This window comes from Pelophylax lessonae (assembly GCF_965119305.1).
Source record: "Pelophylax lessonae genome assembly, chromosome: 2".
In the NCBI taxonomy this organism is placed as follows: Eukaryota; Metazoa; Chordata; class Amphibia; order Anura; family Ranidae; genus Pelophylax; species Pelophylax lessonae.
This window is the reverse complement of record NC_138769.1, coordinates 23,167,806-23,189,557: the sequence shown is the minus strand read 5'-3', so window position 1 is coordinate 23,189,557 and position 21,752 is coordinate 23,167,806. Positions and strand designations below refer to the sequence as shown.

Sequence of the window (21,752 nt, the reverse complement as noted above, 5' to 3'; positions counted from 1 at the left end):
GTGTCTCTTACTCAGCCCACTAATCCGGTGCCAGCTGATCCCGTGCCCGCTGTTCCGGTGACCACTACCGTGCCTGCTGACCCAGTGCTTGCTGTTCCAGTGCCCGCTGACCCAGTGCTTGCTGATCCAGTGCCCGCTGAGCCACGGTCTGCCGCCCTGTTTGATGTGCCACTGTCTGTTGCCCAGCCTGGTGTGCCACTGCCGGACATCCTGCATGCCGCTGGCGCTCCCCTGCTTTATGTCCAGCTTGCCTTCAGTCCCAGTGTTGGGACATGTGTTGCAATGAGGGCAGGTGTATCCCTAATGTTACGCCTCTTCAGGAACTTGACCTGTGGGGTGCCTAGACGGCTTCCAGACCCTGGTGGTGGGGCGCATGATCAATTGCTGGACTCTGGTGGCACGCCTTCCGGCAAGTTAAAGGCCTTTGGCCTAGAGAGTGCTAGAAGACCCACAGACATGGAGGGGAGACCTTTTTGGATTTTCGGGGTAGAAGCACAATGGAGCGTCCGGAGGCCGCTCCTTAAAGGGGGGGAACTGTCAGGATCAGTGTCATTACGTGGGTCACCTGCTGGTGGCACTGTTTCTGGAACTGAGGGGCGCAGTTCCAGGGCCCACCAGCAGGTGTCTCCCAGCAGCTGGACTGTTCTTTTAATTAAGCTGCACCTGAGGACTGCTGAGGGAATATAAGCCCGCCCTTCACTGAGGCTCAGTGCTTCAGTATTTTCTCTGCTAGCCGTGTCCCTGTCTGATCCTGAAACCTGTATCCTGTATCCTGAATGCTGTATTCTGATCCTGTTCCCTGTACCCTGCTTCCTGTACCTGGCTCCCTGCTTTCCTTGTCTCCTGTCCCTGTCCTGTCCTGCTATTGTTTGCTCCATCCTTTTGTATATAGTTTGTTAGGTTCTATTGGGGTTTTGTACTGTTATCATTTATATTTTGTTTACTTGTTTATGGTCACTGGTGTTGGTATTGGAGTGTGTCATTTTGCTTAATAAACTTATTTACATCTTTATCCATCTTGGTCCTGATTCCTTGGTGCAGCCAACTGATCTGATCACCCTTGCTGGATGCCTGCATGTGGTATCCCTGACATTGTGGCACTGTTGTTTCCTGCTCCTTGTATATTTACATTACCAAAACTTATAAAAATACATTCGTTTCTCTTTAAATCATTTTATGTTTGGTGTATACTTTTTGCTTACAGTGTTTGCTAGGGTCACTTTTGACCAGGAAGCATTGAAGATTTGGTTAACTCTTATTAATCTGACATTTTGAAAGTGTGACCAGGGGGTGTGGCAGGGGGCGTGTCTTTTGCCCAAAAATCTTTAATTGCTAAAAATTGTTGTTGAAGTTTTGGAGGGTATACTCCCCCCCCCCCCCAATCATACTGTAGATGTATAGATAGACATGGTGGCACTGTTGTTTCCTGCTGCTTGTATATTTATCATCACCAAAACTTGTAAAAAGACATTCGTTCCCCTTTAAATGATTTTATGTTTTGTGTATAATTTTGAAAGTGTGAAAGTGTGACCAGGGGGTGTGGCAGGGGGCGTGTCTTTTTCCCAAATATCTTTAGTTGATAAAAGTTGTTGTTGAACTTTTGGAGGGTACCTCCCCCCCCCCCCCCAACCAATCGTAGATCTATAGATAGGTATCGTGGCACTGTTGTTTCCTGCTGCTTGTCTATTTATCATTTATCAACCCCCAGGGACAAGGGGGTATCAGTACTCACCAGTCCAGGAAGCGGGCACCGCTCAGATACGTGAGACCTCCCACCAAAAGTTGTAAAAATACATTAGTTTCCCTTTAAATAATTTTATGTTGGGTGTCCAATTTTTGCTTATAGTATTTGCTAGTCTCACTATTTACCAGGAAGCATTGAAGATTTGGTTAACTCTTATTTATCTGACATTTTGAAAGTGTGACCAGGGGGTGTGGCAGGGGGTCTTTTGGCCAAAAATCTTTAGTTGCTAAAAGTTTTTGTTAATATTTTGGAGGGTATACTGCCCCCCTCCCCCTTTATAGATCTATAAATAGACATTGTGGCACTGTTGTTTCCTGCTGCTTGTATATATATCATCTCCAAAACTTATAAAAAGATATTAGTTTCCAATTTATCTATCATTACCAAAAGTTGTAAAAATACATTAATTTCCCTTTAAATAATTCATTCTTATTAATCTGACCAGGGGGTGTGGCAGGGGGGGGCGTGTCTTTTGCCCAAAACTATTTAATTGCTAAAAGTTGTTGTTGAAGTTTTGGAGGGTATACTGCCCCCCCCCCCCCCCTCCCTCCAATTATAGATCTATAGATAGACATGGTGGCACTGTTGTTTCCTGCTGCTAGTATATTTATCATCACCAAAACTTGTAAAAAAAGATATTAGTTTCCAATTTAGTTGTATTTACTAATATATCTATCATTACCAAAAGTTGTAAAAAGACATTAGTTTCACTTTAAAAAATGTATTAACTCTTATTAATCTGACATTTTGAAAGTGTGACCAGGGGGTGTGGCAGGGGGGCGTGTCTTTTGCCCAAAAATCTTTAATTGCTAAAAGTTGTTGATATTTTGGATGGTGTACTGCCCCCCCCCTTATAGATCTATAAATAGACATGGTGGCACTGTTGTTTCCTGCTGCTTGTATATCTTTCATCACCAAAACTTGTAAAACGACATTCATTTCCCATTTCCCTTTAAATAATTTTATGTTTGGTGTATAATTTTGAAAGTGTGACCAGGGGGTGTGGCAGGGGGGCGTGTCTTTTGCCCAAAAAAATTTAACTGCTAAAAGTTGTTGTTGATATTTTGAAGGGGTATACTACCCCCCCCCACCCCCCATCATAGATCTATAGATAGGCATGGTGGCACTGTTGTCTCCTGCTGCTTATATAAATGGGAATTAACATGTTAAGCCACGAGCTGCCCTGTGGAATCTTGAAACTAGGACAATCTGTTGAATTTGGACCATTTCGTTACTCGGCTGGGAGACAGCATGCGAAAATAAATATTCACTCTGAGAAAGAGAAGAAAAAAAAAAAAGAAGAAAATCTTTTCCAGTACGTGCATCTAGCAGAAGTGCTGGCTGAATTTCTGCTGTGTAAAGTTTTCTGTCCACAGACAATAATCCGAATTCCTCTGGCAAGGGCAAGACGGACCCGTTTTTTATGTATATATCTCATTTTCTTTTTTTTTTTTTTTCGATCTTGTTGTTGTTGGTTGTTTGTTTAATAAGACATTTCCTCTCTTGGTTTAGTGGAAGTTGAATCGTAAGAGGCTCAGTAATTTTCCTCCTCCTCCCCTCCCAGCCCTGCACTCTGGAACACTGTGAACTACAAAAAAAAAAAAAAAAATCAGTGAGTTAAAGCGTGAAGCTATTATCAGAATCCTTTGCCGGCCGCTCTCGGGAGGCTGCGAGTGTGGCTCGCAGCGTCATCGCCGGATGGAAACCGGAGCAACCGCCACGGTGAGTGGTGGGGATCCATAGCTTTCAGGTGTCAAGGATGTTTGAGTTGGGTATCCACCACCAAACCCCCCCACACCCACCCCCCCTCCTCCCCTTTCACCCCCCCACACTCCCCATCCCCAGGGATTCCAATTGCTGAGATAGCACATTCAGGAGCCCTTCCACACTCACATTGGCTTCAGTGTGACATGTGCCCAGTCTGAGTTGGGCGAAAATAATCCTCGTGCCGCTAGTGGGTGTTGGATTTGGCATCATAAACAAGGTGGTGGTACAGAAAAAAGGAAAAGGGGGTGGGGGGAAGCGTTTCGAATCCATCACTTAGAGTTTTGAACTGGCAGGCGTTCACGTCTTTTTTTTTTTCTGTTCCAAGCATTTTGCATTCTGTGGATCGCCTAGCCAAGAGAAAGGGGAAGAAAAAATAATTCTGCAAAGGGGAAGTATCATAATTAAAAAGTATTTCGGAAAAGGTCAAAGTTACGGGTAGCAAGGAGTGATCAGCCCCGCTTACCCCACCCACACTGTACCTCCCCCCCCCCCCCTTCAACTCCCAACTCGTCCTACTTTTTAGCTTTGATTGCTAAATAACTCACTGTGGCTATTTTTGCTTTTGTTTTTATTTTATGCTTTTTACGGTGTCCTCCGTCCCTCTCTCCGGCATTGCCAAACCATGGCCGACTCCAGCAGGGCCTCGATCGCAGTAAGCCTCGATCTGTTGCTTCTTTCTTGTGGACGTTGTCCCGTTTTAAAGTTTGTTGGTTTGTCTAAGGCCATGCCAGCTGCATTCCTATGGGAAAATTAGACAAATATAACAGAAAACATATTAATAATTCCAGTGCGATTTACGACACACAGGCCCCGTCCACGGCTTACAGGCCCGTGCCAAGGCTGTGCAGGCCACACAAGTGTTATTGTGTTTCACTGAATTTCATGCAGATTTTTATTTACAGAACTGCCGTTACTTGTCTTTTTATACGCGCAGCTGGGTCTTCCTTATTGACAACCCCCCCCCCCATTTATTCTTACTGTCCTCCGATAAATAGATTTAGATATGTTTGCAAAAAAATAAATTGACAGAAAACAGCTATAATCATTACTGTTTAGAAAGGCAATTTTTACTTACAATATATATATTTTTTTATTAGCCGTACCTGAACTGGGGGGTCTTCCTTATTGACAGTCCCCCCATTTAGTCTTACTGTCCTCTGATAAATAGATTTAGATAAGTTTGCAAAATAAAATTGACAAAAACCAGAAAACAGCTATAATCATTTCCTCTATATGTATATATATATATATATATATATACTGTATCAGCCTTACCTGAGCTAGGGGTTCTTTCTTATTGACAATCCCCCCCCCCCCCTATTTAGTCTTACTGTCCTCCGATAAATAGATTCAGATATGTTTGCAAAAAAACAAAAATTGACAAAAAACAGAAAACAGCTATAATCATTACTGTTTAAAAAGCCAATTTTTACTTAAAAAAAAAAAATAAATAAATATATATATATATATTGTAGCAGCCTTACCTGAGCTGGGGGGTCTTCCTTATTGACAACCCCCCCCCCCCCATTTAGTCTTACTGTCCTCCGATAAATAGATTTAGATGTGTTTACAAAAAAAAATAAAAAAATTGACCGAAAACAGCTACAATCATTACTGTTTAAAAAGGCAATTTTTACTTACAATATATATATATATTTTTTTTTTTCTTTTTTCTCAGCCTTACGTGAGCTGGGGGGTCTTCCTTATTGACAACCTCCCCCCTCCCCCATTTAGTCTTACTGTCCTCCGATAAATAGATTCAGATATGTTTGCAAAAAAAAAATTAAACAAAAACCCGAAAACAGCTACAAAATCATTTCCTATAAATAAATATATATATATATATATATATATATATATTGTATCAGCCTTACCTGAGCTGGGGGGTCTTCCTTATTTACAATACCTCCCCCCCCCCCCCATTTAGTTTTACTGTCCTCCGATAATAATAGATTCAGATATGTTTGGAAAAAACAATTAAACAAAAAACAGAAAGCAGCTACAATCATTTCCTATATATATATATATTGTCTCAGCCTTACCTGAGCTGGGGGTCTTCCTTATTGACAACCCCCCCCCCCCCCCATTTAGTCTTAACTGTCCTCCGATAAATAGATTCAGATATGTTTGCAAAAAAAATGAAACAAAACCAAAAACCAGAAAACCGCTATAATCATTCCTGTTTAAAAAGACAATTGTTACTTAAAAAAAAAAAAATATTGTATCAGCCCTACCTGAGCTGGGTCTTCCATATTGTTGATAATCTCCCCCCCCCCCCCATTCAATCCTATAATCCTACTGTCCTCCGATAAATAGATTCAGATATGTTTACAAAAGCAAAAATTAAACAAAAAACAAAAAAAAGCTAGAATAATTTCTGTTTAAAAAGACAATTTTTACTTTATATATATATATTGTATGAGCTTTACCTGAGCTGGGTCTTCCTTATTGACAACAACCCTCCCCCCCCCCCATTTAATCTTACTGTCCTCCGATAAATAGATTCAGATATGTTTGCAAAAACAAAATTTAATAAAAACCAGAAAACAGCTACAATCATTTCTGTTTAAAAAGACAACTTTTCCTAAAAAAAAAAAATATATTGTATCAGCCTTACCTGAGCTGGGTCTTCCTTATTGACAATCCCCCCCCACACACATGTAGTCTTACTGTCCTCCAAAAAATAGATTCAGATATGTTTGCAAAAAAAAAAAAACATTACCAGAAAACAGCTACAATAATTTCCTATATATTTATATATATATATATTTAGTCGTACTGTCCTCCGATATATATATATACAGGGCTTTTTTTCAGCGGGAATGCAGGGGAACGCAGTTCCGGCACCTTCTGAACTGAATGTATGTAATGGCAAGGGGTGCTGGAGGGTCTATTGATGCTGGCTGCGGGGGAATCTATTGTTGCTGGAGGCTATCTATTTTTGCGGAGGAAGGAGGTCTATTGTTTCTGGGAAGGTCTTCTTTTTTTCGTGTAGGTCTCTTTTGTTGCTGGGGTGTCAGTTGTTGCTTGGAGGGATTTACTGTTGAGGGAGCGGTACTTGTTGCTGGCTGTTGAGGAATCTATTGTTGCTGGAGTGGATCTGTTTTTGCAGGGGGTTCGATTGTTGCTGGGGGGGGGGGGGTGTATTGTTATTTGTGGGTCTTATGTTGCAGGGGGTCAATCGTTGCTGAGAGGGATATACTATCGAGGGAGGGGTCTGATGTTGCTGGCTGCTGAAGGGTCTATTGATGCTGGCTATTGGGAGTCTATTGGGAGTCTATGGTTGCTGGGCTGGAACTATTGTCACTGGGGTGTCCATTGTTGCTAGATTTATTTTACTGCCTTTCTTGTTATCATGAACAAATTCCATACAAATTACTTACCACTTCAAAATGATACTTGGTTCTATATTCTCTAAAAAGGGTGGTACTGGGAGGTGGGTAAGGGATGGAACCAAGGAACGGTGCTCGGAGGTGGGTAGGGGGTGGAGTTAAGGGGGACTCAGAAGGGAAGAGTTCCTGCACCTATTCTCTGAGAAAAAAAGCCCTGTGTATATGTATATATATATATTGTATCAGCCCTACCTGAGCTGGGGGGGGGTCTTCCTTATTGACAACCTCCCCCCTCCCCCATTTAGTCTTACTGTCCTCCGATAAATAGATTCAGATATGTTTGCAAAAAAAAAAAAATTATCAAAAAACAGAAAACCGCTAGAATAATTTCTGCTTAAAAAGACAATTTTTACTTTAAAAAAAAAATTAAAAAAAAAAATACATATATATATATATTGTCTCATTCTTACCTGAGCTGGGTCTTCCTTATTGATTCCCCCAAAAACTGGATGGGGTCCCCCCCAAAATTTATACATTTGATATATATTTTTATATATATGTGTGTGAAGAAAGAGAGGACCAACATATAGAGTATATTTTGTAAAATTGTGTTAGCCCCCCAAACCATTCTAGGCCAAATGCCCTCAACATGGGGGGGGGGTGCTTTTTGGTGGAGGGGGCTCTGCCCTCCTAACCCCAAAGCACATTGTTCCCCTGTTGGTGGGAAAAAGGGCCTCTTCCCCATAACCCTGGACTGTGGTTGTGGAAGTCTGCAGGTGGGGGGCAGAAAGTTGTAAAAATGTTTTTCCCAGGCAAACGGCTAAAGACGGTCTTGAAATTATATATATATATATGTATATATATATCCTCCTGTATTGAATTGTACTGTAACTGTATTGTCTTCCCCCACATTGTGAAGCGCTGCGCAAACTGTTGGCGCTATATAAATCCTGTATAATAATATATATATATATATATATATACAATGTGTAAACTGTTTTAAGTGCTAAAAGATTTGTATTACTGTTTAGCCAGTCTTGTGGTTCACACAGCTCTGCCGCACTTCAATAGCCAAATAGGGGAGACTGTATTTTTGCACTGCCTTTTTTTTTTTTTTTATGTCACCTGATTGGACGGTGAATATGTTTGGTGAGTCTTTTGGTTTGCACAGCCCTGGAGGGAGACACCATTCTCTATATGAGTTTCATTACACCAATGAAGTCCTCCATGTCCACTCCTTTCCCTATCATATACATGAATGGTAGGGCTACAGAACACCTCCCTCTTCATACCATGGGGAGTTGGAGGTTCTCTAGTGATATAAGGTGAACGGGGAAGAGCTAATAACATATTTTAGAAACTATCCATTTCAATCTGAGATTGTTGTGCTCACTCCTGCTGCAATCGCCTTGTGTGGGGATAGGTGTTACCAGGGTGTGTTTTGGGAGTTAATTAGTTAAAGCGTAACTCCACTTTTGTCGAGAAAAAAACATTCCTCTCCGGGTGATCTCTGTACATTACAAGGATTTCAACAGATTCCTACCTTTTATTATTCTGAAGAAATCATTGTTTGTTCCTCTGTGCTGAGTGGGTCTAATGGGAGTGGTTTCATAATTATCTATCAGCTGTGGCAGCTGCAGGGCTCTAATGAGGAAATCTGCTGGGCCTGCATCCCTTTAGACGTGTTCCTATTGAGAGGATCTCACCAAAAATGACATTTTTGTTGCAGGGGATGCCAGAAATCTGACTTGTATCTTAGTGCAGACTTCTGGGAAAATCGGTGAGCCAATCACACAAGCAGGAAATGATGTTTCTGGGGGTGTGTTCAGTGTACATTCTGTGTACAGAACAGCTCCAGGCGGCCATATTGCATTGAATTTTCAGAAAATTACAACAGCTGCAGATTGAAAAGGAAAGGTCATTTTTAATAACATTCAATTACAATATGATTTGTGTCACAATTGTATACGCTATATTGTTTTTTCTTTATTTGCTATTTTTTTCCCCAACAAAAGTGGAGTTACCCTTTATCAGCTGCTTCTGCCCTATGGGAGCACCTAAAGCAGTGGACATGGGATAAGTAGCCATTGGTGGGCTTCTTTTATGTACAATAAATCTTGATAATGTAATTGAAAAAAAAAACAACCTGTGGACAGTTCTTCTTGACGCAAAGAGATAAACTCAGGCTTTTTCTGGCACTTTTTGTTTACAAGTTTAAATCAGTATTTTTTGCTAGAAAATTACTTCTATCCCCCAAACATTACAAATTTTTTTTTTTTTTTTTTAGCAGGGACCCTAGGGAAAAAATGGCAATTGTTGCAAAAAATACACTTTATTGAATTAAAAAAAAAAACCTTATAAATACCTAAATAGTTACCTAACCTGTCACGCTTTAAAATTGCGCACACTGGTGGAATGGCGGCAAACTGCGGTACTATATGTACAGTCTGGATTAAAGAAGGGAAAGGGGAGACATGACTGAAACCTTTAAATAGGGATGATCGAACTTTTGAAAAGTTCGGTTCGGCCAGAACATCCGAACTTCCCGAAAGTTCGGCCCGGATTTCAGAACCCCATTGAAATCAATGGGACCCGAACTTCGGTAATCAAAAAACACCATTTTTAAGCCCTAAAACCCAATAAATGCCCCTAAAAAGTCCCTAGGGTTCTGGGTCATGCCCCATTACCTATTAATCACACAAAAAAAAGTTCTTAAAAATTGTCATTTTGATAAAAAAAGCCAATTATTGAAAAATTTAAAAAAAAGAGATTTTTTGATTTTTACTTTGGATTTCGTATCTGGGGGGTCTAAAAAGTGTACATGTGAAGTTTCAGCTCTGTAGCATGTCCAGAACCAGAAAAAAAAAGATTGTTTGTATTAGAACACTTTCAGCACAGGAGTTTTCACACCTTGCCGGTTTAATAGAAGGCATTTTTTTGGGTTCTTTGCAGTCAGGAAAAACATCTGAACTTGTGTATAGTGGTACTGTGCACAAGTTTTGATGTTTTGCCTGCCTCCAAAAACCCCCAAAAAATGCCAGCAAAAACACACCTGGGCATTTTTTTTTTTTTTGACGCTAGCGTTTTTTTTTGGCATTTTTTTGGGTTCTTTTGAGGCAGGCAAAACATCTGAACTTGTGTATAGTGGTGTATATACACACATACATATATTTATATACACACCTAGACATATATAGGTGTGATAGTAGCAGAAATATATGCTTGCGCTAATTAAATAATTTACAGTAATATATTTCTGCTACTATCACACCTATATATGGCTAGGTGTCTATATACATATAATTATGTGTGTATATATACCACTATACACAAGTTCAGATGTTTTGCCTGCCTCAAAAGAACCCCAAAAAATGCCAAAAAAAACGCTAGCGTCAAAAAAAAAATGCACAGGTGTGTTTTTGCTGGCATTTGTTGGGAGTTTTTGGAGGCAGGCAAAACATCAGAACTTGTGCACAGTACCACTATACACAAGTTCAGATGTTTTTCCTGACTGCAAAGAACCCAAAAAAATGCCTGCTTTGAAACCGGCAAGGTGTGAAAACCGAGAAGAGAAGCCAACCCCCTGAGCTGAAAGTGTTCTAATACAAACAATCTTTTTTTTTTTTTTTATGGTTCTGGACATGCTACAGAGCTGAAACTTCACATGTACACTTTTTAGACCCCCCAGATCTGAAATCCAAAGTAAAAATCAAAAAATCTCTTTTTTTTTTTCAATAATTGGCTTTTTTATCAAAAATGACAATTTTTAAGAACTTTTTTTGTGTGATTTCGTATCTGGGGGGTCTAAAAGGTGTACCTGTGAAGTTTCAGCTCTGTAGCATGTCCAGAACCTTAAAAAAAAGGATTGTTTGTATTAGAACACTTTCAGCTCAGGGGGTTGGCTTCTCTTCTCGGTTTTCACACCTTGCCGGTTTCAAAGCAGGCATTTTTTTGGGTTCTTTGCAGTCAGGAAAAACATCTGAACTAGTGTATAGTGGTACTATATCTGATGTTTTGCCTGCCTCCAAAAGCCCCAAAAAATGCCAGAAAAAACACACCTGGGCATTTTTTTTTTTGACGCTAGCGTTTTTTTGGCATTTTTTGGGGTTCTTTTGAGGCAGGCAAAACATCTGAACTTGTGTATAGTGGTATATATACACACATAATTATATGTATATAGACACCTAGCCATATATAGGTGTGATAGTAGCAGAAATATATTACTGTAAATGATTTCATTAGCGCAAGCATATATTTCTGCTACTATCACACCTATATATGTCTAGGTGTGTATATAAATATATGTATGTGTGTATATACACCACTATACACAAGTTCAGATGTTTTGCCTGCCTCCAAAACCCCCCCAAAAATGCCAGCAAAAACACACCTGGGCATTTTTTTTTTGACGCTAGCGTTTTTTGGCATTTTTTTGGGGTTCTTTTGAGGCAGGCAAAACATCTGAACTTGTGTATAGTGGTATATATACACACATAATTATATGTATATAGACACCTAGCCATATATAGGTGTGATAGTAGCAGAAATATATTACTGTAAATGATTTCATTAGCGCAAGCATATATTTCTGCTACTATCACACCTATATATGTCTAGGTGTGTATATAAATATATGTATGTGTGTATATACACCACTATACACAAGTTCAGATGTTTTGCCTGCCTCCAAAACCCCCCAAAAAATGCCAGCAAAAACACACCTGGGCATTTTTTTTTTGACGCTAGCGTTTTTTTGGCATTTTTTTGGGTTCTTTTGAGGCAGGCAAAACATCTGAACTTGTGTATAGTGGTATATATACACACATAATTATATGTATATAGACACCTAGCCATATATAGGTGTGATAGTAGCAGAAATATATTACTGTAAATGATTTCATTAGCGCAAGCATATATTTCTGCTACTATCACACCTATATATGTCTAGGTGTGTATATAAATATATGTATGTGTGTATATACACCACTATACACAAGTTCAGATGTTTTGCCTGCCTCCAAAACCCCCCAAAAAATGCCAGCAAAAACACACCTGGGCATTTTTTTTTTGACGCTAGCGTTTTTTTGGCATTTTTTTGGGTTCTTTTGAGGCAGGCAAAACATCTGAACTTGTGTATAGTGGTATATATACACACATAATTATATGTATATAGACACCTAGCCATATATAGGTGTGATAGTAGCAGAAATATATTACTGTAAATGATTTCATTAGCGCAAGCATATATTTCTGCTACTATCACACCTATATATGTCTAGGGGTATATATACAGACATATATGTGTATATATACCCCCTATACACATGTTCAGATGTCATGTCTGACATCAAACATGTCCTCAAAAAAGCACTGGCAGTGGCAGCCCCTGCAGCATGAAAAATGCTTGGCTGGTGAGAAGCCATATTCCTGTCCCGAAGCAACTCAGAGAAATTATCATTTCTCTATAGCGGTCACCCTGCTATGGAAGGGTTTTGTCACCCTTCCATAGCAGTCACTGTCAGTTAACCCTACACTACACTACGGTCCCTTTACACTTAACACTTTCCTTACAGAAACTAAATTTTTGAAGCTAACTTAAGTGTAAAGGAGCACTCTAACTACACTAGATATCCCTTTCCTTACACTAAAAATAGCTAAATGACACTTTGTAACCCATTAGAACAGAACAGCATTCCACTCTCTTCCATGTCCCGTACAAGAATGCTAGGAATTTGGCGGGGGCGATCTTATATACTGGGGGGCGTATTCACTAATGATTGGTCTAGGGACCCCCTAGTCACTCCAATCACATTCCTAGCATTCTCCTGCCCCCTCAATTGGCTTTTGCTAATGGTTCTGGTCCAATCACGGGCTTTTAAAGCCCATTTCCTGAAGCATTGCATTTTGGTCAGTTCTGGTTGCCGAATTCCGAACTTTTTGGGCAAAAAGTTCTAAATTCGGCCGAACCTCGAACACCCAATGTTCGGGCCGAACCGATGGTGGACCTGAACCGTTCGATCATCACTACCTTTAAATAAATGAAGGGGGTGAATAAAAACTCTTCTTTACCTTTAAAAGCAAAAGATAAAAAAAAGAGATCTTTTGCTTTTAAAAAAAAATAAAAAATTGTTTACTTCCACAATGGACCAGAAGTGACGTCACTCCAGTCCTCCTAAGGCCATAGAGGCGATCAAAGGCGATCTACTCTTTGATCACCTCTATGACCAGCCGACGGCACTGTCGGATCGTTTCTCAGGCGAGTCAGCGGAAATGGTAAAAACATAAATGTCTGCAGACTACAATTTGGGGTAAAGAGAATGTTAGATAATGTTAACCCCTTGGCGCTGGCCAAGGGGGCCGCATATTTTGGCGCTGAGGGGACGCATATTTGCGTGAATTGCTGCCTCTCCACCAGTGCTTAGAGCGCACGTGCTGCGCGCTCCCAGCACAGTTGTCATTGCCTAACCTGAAGCTTCAGACCACGTGACCGCTGTGACAGCCAATCGCGGCGGTAATGTGATCTTAGGCCACGCCTCCTGATGTCATAAACCTATTAAAGGGCCGGGAGGCTTCGGCGCTAAGAGGTTAAACAGAACCTGTACAGTGGAAGAAATGCATAGAAAATCTAAGCAGAAGACAAAGGTCTTGTCCCTTGTATTGCTTGCAGTATTCGACCTTTTCTCCATTACAATATTGTGCTTTGGTCAGTCATCAAACCACCATTCATTAGGGAATGGGCCTGACATGAGGAAGCAAGGCCCTGCCTCAACCAAGATGGCCACCTCCACACAGAGACACTGGGGTTGATTTACTAAAGGCAAATTGACTGTGCACTTTACAAAGTGCAGTTGTACTCAGCAAGTGCAGCTGCTCTTGAGCTTAGTAAATGAGGTAAAGCTCACTTTGTAAAGAATACCCTATCACGCGCAAGGAAAAAGAGAAAAACAGCATTTTTGATTGCACATTATTGGATGATGCAAGTCATTTACTAAGCTCTGGAGCAACTGCGCTTGCAAAGTGCACAGTCTTTTTGCCTTTAGTAAATCAACTCCCATGTCTCTGTGTGGAGGTGGCCATCTTGGTTGAGGCAGAGCCTTGATTCCTCATGTCAGGCCCATTCCCTGGTGGTTTGATGACTTATGGAGGAATAATACAGAAACAGCAGGATTGGTTGGAGAATGAATTATGAAGAGAGATCCTTGCATTACAAGTTCTCAGGTACAGCTTTCTCTCCAGCTAGGAGAACAGCAAGCAGCACAGTATTTCCAACACCAAATCTCATGAGACCAGCAGTTAGGAGCAGCTGTCCTTTTTGGATGGTCTCTCATTGCAGATACACAGCGGCAGGCTGGCTCGGCTGCGCGAATCGCCGTACCCATACTTAGCTCCTCGGGAGAGAGAGAGAGGCCTCGAAAAATATGGCCTGGTCATTAAGGGGGCAAATCCTTCCGGTCCAGAAGTGGTTAACAAATGTGAGTGCCATTGGCCATCACTGCTACCCCGTACCGTGCCTTGTCTGTTGCTGTCCTCCTTGCTCTGTGCCGCCAATCTGGTAAACTGTGTGTCCTGTGATCCCCACTGCTCTTCCCCCACCTGTTCCAGCAAAGACAATGGGGTTGAAAAAAAAAAAAACACAGCATTTTTGCTTTTACATGATTGAATGATGGAAGTCATCAGAGCTCTACCTCATTTACTAAGTTCTGGAGCAACTGAACTTGAAAATGTGCACAAACAGACTGTGCACATTTTCAAGTTCAGTTGCTCCAGAACTTAGTAAATGAGGTAGAGCTCTGATGACTTCCATCATTCAATCATGTACAAGCAAAAATGCTGTGTTTTTTTTTTTTTTTTTTGCATGTGAATGAGTGTTCTTTGAAAACTGAAGCTTTACCTCATTTATTAAGCTCTGGAGCAACTGCATTCGAGAGTGCAACTGCACTTGCAAAAATGCACAGTCTATTTGCCTTTAGTAAATCAACCCCAATGGGTTGTGGAGGGGAGCAGACTGCTGGTGTATAACAGGGAGGATTGAGTGACAGATGCGGCCGTAGTGGACAGCTGGGTTGGTGAGCAGAGCCTCTCATATTTACCAATTCTTCACTTTCATGGATGAACACTGGTGTGATCAGTACTGATTAATGACATATGTACTTTCTTTACAGTTTGGGAATAGACACAGAAGAGCTGATTACTTAGCACTTCTGTGTGGATGAACACTGGTGTGATCAGTACTGATCACTCCATTGTTCATTCATAACGGAAGAGATAATAAATATGAATGTTATATTTACATTCTCTTTAGTTTGTGAATGGACACAGAAGAGCTGAGTACTTAGCACTTCTGTGTGGATGAACACTGGTGTGATCAGTACTGATCACTCCAGTGTTCATTCATAACAGAAGAGATAATAAACATTAATGACATATTTACATTCTCTTCAGTTTGGGAATAGACACAGAAGAACTGAGTACTTAGCGCTTCTGTGTGGGTAAACACTGGTGTGATCAATACTGATCACTCCATTGTTCATTCATAACGCAAGAGATAATAAACATTAATAACATATTTACATTCTCTTCAGTTTGGGAATAGACACAGAAGAACTGAGTACTTAGCACTTCTGTGTGGATGAACACCTAGTGTGATCAGTACTGATCATTCCAGTGTTCGTTCATAACGGAAGAGATAATAAACATTAATGACATATTTACTTTCTCTTCAGTTTGTGAATAGACACAGAAGAGCTGAGTACTTAGCGCTTCTGTGTGGATGAACACTGGTGTGAGCAGTACTGATCACTCCAGTGTTCATTCATAACGGAAGAGATAATGAATATGAATGATATATTTACATTCTCTTTAGTTTGTGAATGGACACAGAAGAGCTGATTACTTAGCGCTTCTGTGTGGATGAACACTAGCGTGATCAGTACTGATCATTCCAGTGTTCATTCACAACGGAAGAGAGAATAAACATTAATGACATATTTACTTTCTTTACAGTTTGGGAATAGACACAGAAGAGCTGATTACTTAGCACTTCTGTGTGGATAAACACAGGAGTGATCAGTACTGATCATTCCAGTGTTCATTCATAACGGAAGAGATAATAAATATGAATGATATATTTACATTCTCTTTAGTTTGTGAATGGACACAGAAGAGCTGAGTACTTAGCACTTCTGTGAGGATGAACACTGGTGTGATCAGTACTGATCACTCCAGTGTTCATTCATAACGGAAGAGATAATAAACATTAATGACATATTTACTTTCTCTACAGTTTGGGAATAGACACAGAAGAGCTGAGTACTTAGCGCTTCTGTGTGGATGAACACTGGTGTGATCAGTACTGATCACTCCAGTGTTCATTCATAACGGAAGAGATAATGAATATGAATGATATATTTACATTCTCTTTAGTTTGTGAATGGACACAGAAGAGCTGAGTACTTAGCGCTTCTGTGTGGGTGAACACTGGTGTGATCAGTACTGATCACTCCAGTGTTCATTCAGAACGGAAGAGATAATAAACATTAATGACATATTTACTTTCTCTTCTGTTTGTGAATAGCCGCAGAAGAGCTGAGTACTTAGCACTTCTGTGTGGGTGAACACTGGTGTGATCAGTACTGATCACTCCAGTGTTCATTCATAACGGAAGAGATAATAAACATTAATGACATATTTACTTTCTCTTCTGTTTGTGAATAGACACAGAAGAGCTGAGTACTTAGCACTTCTGTGTGGGTGAACACTGGAGTGATCAGTACTGATCACTCCAGTGTTCATAATGGTAAATATGAGAGGCTCTGCTCACCAGCCCGAATCTTTTCAGCTGTCCACTACGGCCCCATCTGTCACTCAATCCTTCCTGTTATACACCAGCAGTCTGCTCCCCTCCACAACCCTTACTAAAGGCAAATAGACTGTGCACTCTTTAAGAGCAGTGTCTCCAGAATGTATTAAATAAGAAGAAGCTCTGCAGACTTCCATCATCCAATCCTGTGCAAGCAAAAATGCTGTTTTTTTTTTTGTTTTTTTTCCTTGCACGTGATTGGGTATTTTTTTCAAAGTGAAGCTTAACCTCATTTACTAAGCTCTGGAGCAATTTCACTTACAGAGTGCACAGTCTATTTGCCTTTGGTAAATCAACCCCATGATCTAGATGTTTCCCATGACATAACCAATCCCATTTTTTTTTTATAGTTCAGGTCCATTTTAATTGACAAGCAGTTTGCATCAATATGCTGTAACACTTTTTTTTTTTTTGCGATAGTGGAATTTTCCGCCAACATTTTTATGTTTTAATATATTGGAAGAGCTGAGTAATATGAATCACCCTGCATAGACTGACATCAGAGTTTATAATAAGTACTTTTAATGTTCTCATTATACATTGTTTCTGAGGCTGAAGCCAAAACATCCCGTATCATCCAGTGTTTATTGCTTGGTTGTACTTAATTGAACTGCCAAGTGTAATGTCGGCAAGGCGACATGGAATCGGACTGACATGGAGTTTACTTGTTTTCGAACTGCCACCATTGGAAGGGCGGCTTACTTTGACGCGTCCTACACTTCCTTACACTTCACTGTGATGTGCGAAAGGAAATTAAAGTATACCAAATCCTGAGTCATATCAACATGCGTTAAAGGAAACCTGAACTCAAGGAAATATGGGGGCTGCCATTACTAACTTTTTTCCTACGTCTCCCGGTTGTCCTGTCAGTCTGGCTTGTATATACAACTTGGGATTTCTGACTTTCCATGCTGCGTTTAGGTTAATAACATAATCTGCGGAGTTCAATAAAGCAATTACTTGACTTTTCTGAAGGTAGTTCCATTAAAAAAATATCTGGACCTAATTCAGGCAAGTATTTGCACCATTTTCTTTAACCGCTTGCCAACCGTATAACTTACATATATGGCGGCAAGGCAGCTCTCCTGTGCCAGATCATGTACTAGGTACGTGATCAGGCACTTCCAGGTGGGGGGGCATGCATGCGCGCTGCCAGTGTTCTATCAGAATATCGCTACCAGGGGAGGACTAGGCCAGGGGGCAGGGGGGCAATTGCCCCCTGGGCTGCTCTGATGCTCCGTAAAAAAGCTGCACCGCTTCTGCCACAGACATGCCTAAAGGATTCCTGGTAAAGAAAAGTAAAAAGTTCCTGCTGCTGACCTACTGAGTGTGGGTTGAAGACAAGGACAGCGCGCAGCCCCCTCCCCCCCTTCCAGCATGGATGGTGTAAACTGTGTGTGAGCAACCGTATAACTCACATATATGGCGGCAGGGTAGCTCTCCTGTGCCAGATCACATACTAGGTACGTGATCAGGCACTTCCGGGTGGGGGGGGGGGGCATGCATGCACGCTGCCGGTGTTCTATCAGAATACCTCTACGAGGGGAGGACTAAGCCAGGGGGCAGGGGGGCAATTGCCCCCTGGGCTGCTCTGATGCTCCGTAAAAAAGCTGCACCGCTTCTGCCACAGACATGCCTAAAGGATTCCTGGTGAAGAAAACTTCCTGCCGCTGACCTACTGAGTGTGGGTTGAAGACAAGGACAGAGCGCAGCTCCCCCCCCCCCCACCCCCCAGCACGGATGGTGTAAACTGTGTGTGAGCAGAGGTCGAGTCCACGCCCCAATGGAGACTCTCCTTCCCCTGCCAGCCCCAACCGTATAACTTACATAAATGGCGGCAAGGCAGCTCTCCTATGCCAGATCACGTACTAGGTACATAATCAGGCACATCCGGGTTGGGGGGGGGCATACATGCGTGCTGCCGGTGTTCTATCAGAATACTGCCACCAGGGGAGGACTGGGCCAGGGGGCAATTGCCCCCTGGGCTGCTCTGATGCCTCGTAAAAAGGCTGCACTGCTTCTGCCACAGACATGCCTAAAGGATTCCTAGTGAAGAAAAGTAAAAAGTTCCTGCCGCTGACCCTACAGAGTGCGGGTTGAAGACAAGGACAGAGCGCAGCCTCCCCCTCAGCATGGATGGTGTAAACTGTGTGTGAGCAGAGGCCAAGTCCATGCCCTAATGGAGGCTCTCCTCCCCCTGCCAGCCCCAACCGAGCTGTCGCAGCTCCCCCCAACCGCCCCCTGGCCGGAATCAGCCAGTGAGTAGAGAGTACCTGGGGCAGGGCTTCAGCCTGGAATGGGGGTCAAGGGGAGGACAGGAAGAGGGAGAGTGGGAGGGGAGGCTGAGTTGCTGCACCATGGGCCTCTGGTTTGTACTTGCCCCCTCGGCCAAAAGTTGCCAGTCGGCCCCTGACCACTACCTATCAGATTCTACAACCGGTAGTGACGTTCAGATGAGAACAACTTACTGTGCATGCGCCATGCGTTCCAACATGGGCGCTATGCGTTTCAATAGGTTTCCTAATGTGACAGAACACGAAGCAGAGGCTATTCTTGTCCGAACGTCCCTTCCGGTTGCAGAATCTGATACAACATCGGCGTCCCGGCTGTGCTGTAAATATACAGCAGGTGCGGGCCAATGGTTGACGATCGGCACCCGCCGATCGTCGGGAAGATGCACAGTACAGAGCTCTGCCTATGTAAACAAGGCAGAGCTCTGTCCTGTCAGGCAGTTTGTTGCATAAGGTGTTGGTTTAGGTGGGTTCATCCCAGCATTCTAAAAAAAAAAAAAAGTACCAATAACTATTCAAAAACGGCAATAACTGGGGGAGATGGAAAACTCCACCCATGGGGTCCATATGTCCCTAAACTTAGAATGCTTTTCATTTGCTACCACTATCAGTTCTTCCGTAATGTAGTTCACTTTCACAAGCCATTTCTGTATTGTAGGGGTTCTGGGGGACTTCCAGTGTCTAGGAATGAGAGCTTAACCTGCCATCAGCATGAACCTAAATATTCCCTTTTTAATAGATTTAATTGATCCAGGAATCATGGAAAGTAAGGTGACTTCCATTTTTTGCCTGTAATGAGGTGACTAACCTGGACTATAATTGTATTCCTGGACAGGACCACCACATGTGGAGATGTTTACCACCTGTCTCTCCACATCTCCAATATGGGTCTAGTAGAGACGGACTAACCTTATGTAACAAGGTCGGGTAACGATCCGTCTCTCAGTTTTTATTACCATCTATATCAGCCTTTCTCAACCTTTTCAACACAGAGGAACCCTTAAAATAAATTTCTGGTCTCGGGGAACCCCTGCTTAAAATGAAAAATCTACAGTTCGTGACACATTAGTGCGACAGTCAGTGGGAAGAATGCTCCTTAGTCTTGTCATCATTAGGAAGAATTACCCCCTTAACCGGTTGCCGACCGCCACGCGACTATTTACTGCGGCGGTCAGCCCCAGCCAGGCAAAGTGACGTATATATACATCACTAGCCTGGGAGCCAATAGCGGGCGAGCGCGCCCCCGAAGGCGCGCTCCCGCCCCGGCTCGTTCACGAACGAGTCTGCGCGTGTGACCGGCGGACCCGATGTCCGCCAGTCACTCGCGATCGTCCGCCGTGAAGGGAGAAAGGCAGACGTGTAATGTAAACAAAGCCGCCTGTCATTCTCCCCTGTGTATGAATAGTGATCATACGGTTCTACTATGTAGGACCGTTGATCAGTGTTCCTACACCTCAGGCCACAGCCAATCACAGTTAGAATCACGACCCTAGGGACACCCATAACCCCTCCCTCTCAAAAAAGTTAACCCCTTCACTGCCAGTGTAATTTTACAGTAACAGTGCATATGTATAGCACTGATTACTGCAGTAATGTCACTGGTAACCCCAAAAGTGTCAAAAATGTCAGTCAAGGGTCCGATCTGTCCGCCTCAATGTTGCAGTCCCGCAAAAATAATCGCAGATCGCCGCCATTACGCGTTAAAAAAAAAAACAACAAAAATTACAAAAATCTTTCCCTTTGTTAGTAAACGCAATAAATTTTGCGCAAACCAATCAAAATACGCTTTTTGGGATTTTTTTTTTACCAAACATATGGTAAAAAAAAAAATTGGCCCAAAATGTTAAAAAAATTAAATTTTTACTTTTTTCGGGGGGGGGGGAATTTCATATAAAAAAAGTGTGAAAAATATTGTTATTTTTGCAAAATTTACGCTCTTTTTTTGTTTATAGCGCAAAAAGTAAAAATCGCACAGGTGATCAAATACCACCAAAAGAAAGCTCTGTTTGTGGCAAAAAAAGGACGTCAAATTTGTTTAGGTACAGCGTTGCACGACCGCGCAATTGTCCGTTAAAGTCAAGCAGCGCCGAATCGCAAAATAGGCCCTGGTCAGGAAGGGGGTAAAATCTTCCGGGGCTTAAGTGGTTAAAGATAGCTAAAAGGAACAATGGTGTCATTGGGAACTAATCTGAGAGGCAGAAATTGCTCATTGTTCAAGGAACCCCTAGCAACCTCAGGAGGAACCCTGGTTGAGAAACCCTGGTCTATGATTACCCAGAAATTATTGAATTTGCTAGGACTTTGTTATTTCTAAAGTAATTCTGAACCTAAGAGCAAAAATGTAATATGTTGCAGCTTGCCAGTCTTTAGATATGGTGGCTGCATAATTTGTTTTTGTTTTTTCATCTGGTGATCCTACCCATGGTTGCCATACTAGGCTGCTCTCCTGATTTGGACTGCAGTCACATTTTCCTCTCCCCACCTCCATTCCATGGGGGTCCTGGGAAATTTGTGATTTGCAGAAGATAGTTTGGAAGGAAGATAACATTTTTAGAGATTTCACTTCACAGAAAGCGACAAAGACACAGCATTTCTGAATAGATCAACAGGTATTTTCTGAACTTGCTAAAAAAAAAAAAAAAAAAAAAAAAACAACACAAATGCAGCCATTACATTTAAAGACTGATAATGCAGCATTGGAAGATTCTTTTGTAGGAGCTAGCTGGTCCGGGTATAGTCATGTCACTGTGATGTTTTAT

General features: G+C 41.8%; 1 protein-coding gene across 2 annotated transcripts in view; it reads left to right on the top strand.

Moving 5' to 3' along the window:
- Nucleotides 1–21,752, top strand: part of ZBTB20 (zinc finger and BTB domain containing 20) — a 1,486,592-nt gene that overhangs the window by 1,139,124 nt on the left and 325,716 nt on the right. The window contains exon 1 of one of the 2 annotated variants that reach the window (XM_082245474.1): nt 3,403–3,466. The exons of the other annotated variant lie outside the window; for it this stretch is intronic. The gene's annotated coding sequence lies outside the window, so the exon portion shown is untranslated. Of the gene's footprint in view, nt 1–3,402; nt 3,467–21,752 lie in introns of those variants that run through there. 2 annotated transcript variants of the gene reach the window in all.